The following is a 7,447-nucleotide window of genomic DNA, read 5'->3' as shown; positions in this document are numbered from 1 at the left end:
CGTATGTGTGTGCGTGTGCACACTCATTTCAATTCCAGTGCGTGATAGAGCCGTTCATTGTGGACAGATCGATGACCTTGACTCTCAGTGGGTTAGACACTGATGTGCTCCAATGACCAGAATATCAGTTTCAGTTTCATTAGCGAGAGCACTAGAGTTACAGACTGACTGAGTTGTGTGTGTGTGTGTGTGTGTGTGTGTGTGTGTGTGTGTGTGTGTGTGTGTGTGTGTGTGTGTGTGAGCGTGTGTGCGTGTGTGTGTTCGTATTTATCAAATAGTAAATATTTTTAGAGGATAGTTTAATGTGCCACTTGGTGCTAAGTATCCTAAAACGGTTCATCTGGCTATTTGTCTACTGTATATTACCGTGTGAGGGTTTTACTCTTAAAGCTATTCACTGTTACCATGGATGAAAAAGATCACAATACAAACACCAGATAGTAGAAACAGGCTCCACTACTACCAGTCTGGAGCTGGTGATTATAGCATCCGTATCTGCTTATAGTGGCCTAAATGGTCTCCACACAGCTAGCTAAATCTTACACAGCTTCTCCCCTGCATTATGGGGAGAAAGACCTACCCTCAACCAATCACAACATAACACGACAGTCAGAGAGGATACTGGGGTGTCTTCAATAATGCAGGCCGTAGCAAAATGTTTCAAAATGGAAAAACCTTTTGCGATGAGATCGAGAGTTTCTGTTCAGGTAGATCCCTCCTGGTTTTGTTCTGTTTGGTTTAGTTTGGTTCCTATTGAATACACCACTGATGTTGAGGGGGACCGACCGCTTGACTGACACACATCGCATCTCTGAGAGAGCTTCCCCAAAACTTCTCTCTGCCTCTGCATCATTCTGCATTCAGCATGACCCAATTTCCCCCCCCCCCCTCTCTCTTCCATCCCCCTCTTTTTCTCAAATAAATCGCTTAGTGACCTACTTGTGATTTTGCACCATTTTCCAATCTTCACGTATAATTCAGTATTATTCTGCTGGACGATATCGTACGGAATTACATTTGTGCCAATAATTGATGCTATTATATCGGCACAAGTGTAATTACATAATATCAAAGAATCTGTGTAAAAAAAAAAACAATAGACAAACGCACAGGATTTGATTATGTGTTGAATAAAATTAAAATTCAAAACATTCTATTTAATCATTTAAATGTATTATCAGCTTTTTCAAAATGCTGAAATAAAATTTTCGATTGTTTGTCTGGTCCTTTGTGGCTTAGCTGGTAGAGCCTGGCGCTTGTGAAGCCTAGGTAGTGGGTTTGAGTTCTCTGACCACCCATATGTAAAATGTACTGTATTTACCACGTGACTGTAAGTAGCTTTGGATGAAAGCGTCTGCTAAACGGCGTACATTATCTAGAAATGGTTGTGCAATTACAGCTTACATTGTTATGCATAGGCAATACGTTATACTTTTTCCATAAAACGGTATGTATAACATTTGTAATTACAATACATGGTTCATGGAGGATGTCTTTTCTGAGTTAAACGTAGAATAACGTCCCTACTACTAATAATAACAGTATGTCATCGTGATTGCGGGGATAAGGTAAATCAATTTTGCAGCCTTGTTAAGCAGAAAGAAGAGTGGTAATTTTTAATAATAAGCGCCGGCTTAATTCAATGGCCCACATAACATTGATAACTCATTTAGGTCTGCACCAGTTGGTATTGGAGATGCTGTTTTTATTACTGTTCGTTTTTTTAGAAAGCCATAACATGGGTATGCTGCCAGTAGCTACCACCGACAGTGGGTTTTCAAGTATGTTCATTTGTTTTTAAATTAGAGTAGGCCTATATTGTTCAAGAGCATGCTCTGCTAGGCTAATTTTAGAGCGACATGGGGCATGTCTTGGCTAAACCAAAACAAAAGCCTACTGTATATATCATTTATTAGCTACAGAGATGAATGAATGTCACAGTGTGATAGGTGGCGGAGAAACAAACACCAGACTGAACAGTATCTACCAGTCACACAGTGATGGGACAGTTTCACCCTGCGATTGTGCATTTTGGCATCGTGCAATGAAGGGGATGTACTGTACAGTCATACGGTAGTAGGCCTGAAATCCCTGAATCCACTACTGGATATTGTGCAGAAGATGTGGTCATGTGAGCATGTACCATTACTATGCGTGTCATGCATGTGTGAATAATCACACACTGAGGGAATGAGGCGTATGCTGCAGTCTGTAGCACAGTGCTGCATGTGTCTTTTACTGTTAGCGTGAGTGTTGTTTATTTTTCTGTATGTGTGTGTGTGTGCGTGTGCATGCGTGTGTGTGTGATTGTACAGTGTGTGAGTTTGAGCACGTGTGTGTACGTTTGTACATGCTCGTGTGTGTGCATGTTTGTGTGTGCGCGAATGTGTGTGTGTGTGTGTGCATGTGTGTGTGATAGATTGAGGCTCCTTCCACTATACCGTTTACCAGTCCTGAGGAGAGGAGACGAGAAAAGCGGAGAGGAGAAAAGCGGAGAGAGAGGAGAAAAGAGGAGAGGGCACTGGGGACACGGTCGACCCTGATTGATTGGAATCAGACTCCACATGACGGCAAATCATTTTCATCCATTAACTATCTATCTCTCTCTGTCCATCCATACTCATCCCTCTCCTCCCTCGTCCTATCGCTCGCTCTGCTTTTTCCTCAAAGTATTCCATATGTTTGTCATTTCCTACTTCTCAATAACGGTAGTTGCACAAACGATCTAGCTATACTGTATGAACCTCTGAGCTGGTGGATTTGGAATGTCTTTGGTGTCAACTGCATTTGATTGGTACTGTTTTGCTGCATTGGTATGATGAGCCCAATCCATTAGTATTTTATGATACACTTTCATCTCTCTGTAGGGATTCCACTATAGAGATTCCCTCATTTTTTACTACGAGTGTTCAAGCTCAAGGGTATTTCTTCTTCTGCCCCTAAAGAATTGAACACAAAAACACTGGCCTACATCCTCTCTCTCTCTCTCTCTCTCTCTCTCGCTTTCTCTCTCTCTCTTTTACTCTCTCGCTCTCTCTCTCACCCTGGCTTTCAACTCAATGCGGAGCTCTGCTTCAGGGTGAATTTGCAATTTATTTCCGAAGACAAAAATACCAAAAGGGACGATATAGTCTTTTGTAGCTCCCTCCTCTCTCTTCTCCTCTTTTCTCCTCTCCACATCACTGTGCACTTCCTTCTTCTTACTCAGGCCTAGCAGGTTCCTCTGTCCCAGGGGTGATCGCACGGAGAGAGTATGGAAGGATGGATGGGCGCTGGGGGTTGGGCAGTTTGGGTGCAGGAGGAATTTCTAGACCATTGAAATTCCTTGGTATGTGTGGTCCATCGGAATTGTGTACACAAGTAGACATGCATGCACACGTATACACACACACACACACAGGCACGCACACACACACACACTTGCTCATTCTGTGGTATTAAACCCACATGGTATTTAAGTTGGTGCAACATTTTACCACACAATCATCATAGTTTGTGCACAAAATCCCAAGGTCTGTGTGTATTTCATACAGATAAGAAATCCATCTAGTATTTGTTTCATGTCCTGTATGATTTCTACTAGAGCGGGTCAGCTGGACAGTGATTGGCTTGGCCTGGGAGGAAAAGTTGACCCTAACAGCAGGCTCAGAGTCTGTGTGAGGAGAGGGGAGTGAGTCACTAAAAAGGATTTCACCCAAAGCCTCTTTCCAAAGAGGAGGGAGGGATGGGGTTGAGGAGGGAGGGATGGGATATTGGATGACACAAGGTCCAGATTAACCCTAATCCCAGTACTGGTGCTCCATGCAGGGTTTAGGTGAGGCAACCAGCCTGTAGGTTAAAACCAGGGCGGGGTATCTGGGGAGGGAGTTGCTAGGGAAGAAAGAGACTGGGGGGGTCGGTGTGTGTGTATGGTGGGTGCGTGTGTGCTTCCATGTGTGTGTATATATATGTGTGTGTCTGTGTCCATGTGTGTGTGTAGGCAGCAGGGTGAGGAGTGGTGACAGTGGCACATGCCTCTGGTGTCTGTGGGATTATGCACAGGGTTTAATCTGCCCTGTGTATGTAGGGCAAGAGTGGCTTAGCCGGGCCATTCTTAGCACGGGTCGATTGGGTTCGAGTTTGGGGAGGGCCAATGGGCTCTCCCCCTCTCTATAGATCCGGGCAGGCCCATAGTAACTTGCTATGCCCCATTGCCATTGTACACAAGTGCAGAGTACTCTTGCATGCTTGCAATCCCTTACCATATACTCAGTTGATGTGAGCGGTTGGATAAACTTGCTGGATTGTAGGCTATTTGGTAGGGGATAGTGATCTTGATCCGCAATAGACTTCCCTCCCTCCCTTTCCCTCTCTCTCTAACTATCTCTCTCTCTCTCTCCTGGCTTAAAGCAATGATGTAACAGGCAGCGAGATGTCACGCGGGTGTCACACCTACAAGGTGACCTTGTGCCACTACTGTACATTTCCTGTACCGACAGCTTCTGAATGTTCTGACTTCTTGTAAGTGAGAGTTAAGACTACACATGAGCTGGACAGAGCCCAGAATGCACTCCTTTGTATCTATTTTGTCATTCAAATAGCTTCCTGTCTCTCTCACACTCTATTATAGGTCACTTCCTGTTTCTCGAACTGTGTTAAACATTCCCTACTCAGATCAAACAATGTACAAGGTAAGGCCTTCACCCCCTTGATCCATTGCACACAAACTGTCCATCCTTGCGTTTGAATAGCCTTTCTCTAGTTCTCTCTCTCTCTCCCTCCCTCTCTCTCTCCTTCTCTCTCTCTCTCTCTCTCTCATGTGGCTAGCCTAAAAACATCTATGAAATTTGAAGATACAGTGTCATCAAGTAGAATGAGCCATGATGATGTAAGGCCGTGTTTGATCTCATAATGTGACCTGGAAAAAAGCCTGGCCTTAAAGACATAAAGTCAGTATGTCACCTGAGGTAATAAATAGGTCATAGGCCAATCCTGTCTATGTCACCACGGGGCAGCACCTGGGAAACGCTCTGTCAGAGAGTCACATGGCATTATTAAGCACAGACATAATCAGTCCTTTTGTTCGTTGGTGCCAACCGTGCCTCAGTCCCACCTGCCCAGGAAGAGGAGAGCCCTTTAGAAACGGCGAGCGAGGTGGAGTGATTGGTGAGTTATCATTTTAATGAAGGCCCTCAAGCAGTGTGAGACTAGCAAAAGCAACAATTACGCCAAAGTGCCAAACAGTCTGCTGCTTTTTTTAAAATGCTAATTCAAATCAGTTGTGGAGTCAAGAGGCAAAGATTGAAGCATGGCAGTAGTGGCCTATTCGTTTCTGACACACCTGGAGCCCAATCCCTATTCCCTTTATAGTGGCACTAAAATGGTGCACTATATAGGAAATAGGGTGTCACTTGGGATGCACTCCTAGACTGACACGGACTGTAGGTAGTCTCACTAATAATCAAATGGGGGAAGCATGCTCACAAAGTATCTGACACCAAAAACACACTAATTCACATGTCCCACACCATGCACCGGTGCACACACACACACACACACATAAACCCCAAACCTGGTTTTGACTCAATGAGACGCTAGTTTTTTTTTTTTTTTTTTTTTTTTTTTTTTTCAAACAACTTATATAACCACCACTGCAGTCAAACAGAATGGATGAGCCATGGAGTTCAGTGGGTTTGTTTATTCCAGGTCATTTGGTAATCTCTTTGATTCTCCGCCCAGATCTGCATAACCACTTCTTCTGACTGACGACAGCTGCCGTGTTTTTTTTTCTTTCTTCTTTGCTCCCATGGGACCTCGTTTATCAAAGGTGCATGAGCACAAAAAAAAAATACTTTAAACCTTGCGTGCGCCAGTATTGACCTAAAGGTTGGTATTTATCGATGTTGATCTTGCAGAGGAAATGTGCGTGTGTCCACCCAAATCTCAGACCATGCGTGGTTGAATGTTGCAAGCAAATGTGGTTCTTTTGAGGGGAAATGGAAATGTTTGGTGCTCGAGGAATTATAATAATGGAAGGCTAATAAAACATTAAAAACATAGGCCTAGTGATAAAACATGCATTTTCCATTGGTAAGGAGATCACATAGTAGCATGCGTTTCTGTAGCATGAGTTTTATGATATGGGCCTGAATCATAATCATATTTTCTGACATGACTGGTTTATTCCTGTTACACAACACATATTAGGATACCACTTATTCAATAGTCACGCATGCTCAAAAGTAAATAGGGCCAGTAGCCTAGACAGCATGGGTAGGCTCCAGTATTGCTGTGAGATAGGAGTGTGGCATCATAGCCTATTTCATCTACAGTAAGAGCCTTTACCAAGACAGGAGGTAGAAATACAAACAGCTATTGACAAACAAAATATTGAACAACAATTGTGACTTTGCATAGTGTGGGTTGTAGCATTTACTTTTAAATGGTTTGAACAGACAATCAATCATGATGAATGTGCGGCCGGTATTTGGCACTCGCTATAGGCGGCATGCGTTTAACTTTTTTTACTTTTTTTAATGTCACTTAAAAAGATTAAAATATTCTGCCCACACTTCTACAGAAATGTGATCAACTTTGATTATGTAAGAAACAGACATGGCCCAGTTCCAAAATGTCTAAATCATACAGCAAATGAAGGTGGTTTTGTTAGGTGAATGGAGGGCGTTTTCCAGGCAGGGGTTTATATGCTCGTTTATGAGCACACACATATAATATGGTTTGGATTTACCATGGCATTGTTGAATACTTGTTTCTGATTGGCTTGAAGGGCATTCTAGAGTGTGTATTATTTCCCTATAACGCGTGGTATATTTGCACGGTGGAATTGAATCTATTGTTCATTCTTACACGTTCTATGTTTGAGCTGCTTTTGAATGCAAAAAAAAAATACCCATTGTTGATTAGATTTTCATAATGGCAAGCTAGGAATGACGGTTTGGTTAGCTAAACTAGCAAGTCTGTTTGTTTGGTTACCACTGTAACTACTCTAGTAAACTCGCTAGCTACTTCAGTGGATGTTGAACACATTTGTAGCGGCAAATGTGTTACATTATAGCCATGGTATAAAAAGGCTAATCAACTTGGGGCTCTACTGTATGTGTTCTCTGGAAAATAATGTAACTCCGTGGAAGGTCAGTTCCACTCGTTGTCATTCATTATTTTCCATAGAATGCATAGCCCCTCGTTGATTATCCCTTACATGTCGCATACAACAGTTTGAGAAATCCCAATCATTTGTGGCACACACAAACCCTAGAATCTATACATACGCCAACATTTTGTATGAAATGCACGCACCGTTGATAAATGAGCGCCGGCGGACTCTAAAGGAAGTTACCGCTGACAACACACACACGCACGCACGCACACACGCGCGCGCGCGCACACACACACACAGACACACACACACACACACACACACACACACACACACAGACAGAGTTACCCA

The sequence above is a fragment of the Oncorhynchus mykiss genome, chromosome 25 (genome assembly GCF_057628025.1).
Source record: "Oncorhynchus mykiss isolate SJ-2025 chromosome 25, ASM5762802v1, whole genome shotgun sequence".
In the NCBI taxonomy this organism is placed as follows: Eukaryota; Metazoa; Chordata; class Actinopteri; order Salmoniformes; family Salmonidae; genus Oncorhynchus; species Oncorhynchus mykiss.
The sequence above is the reverse complement of the archived record's forward strand: the minus strand, read 5'-3'. Positions refer to the sequence as shown.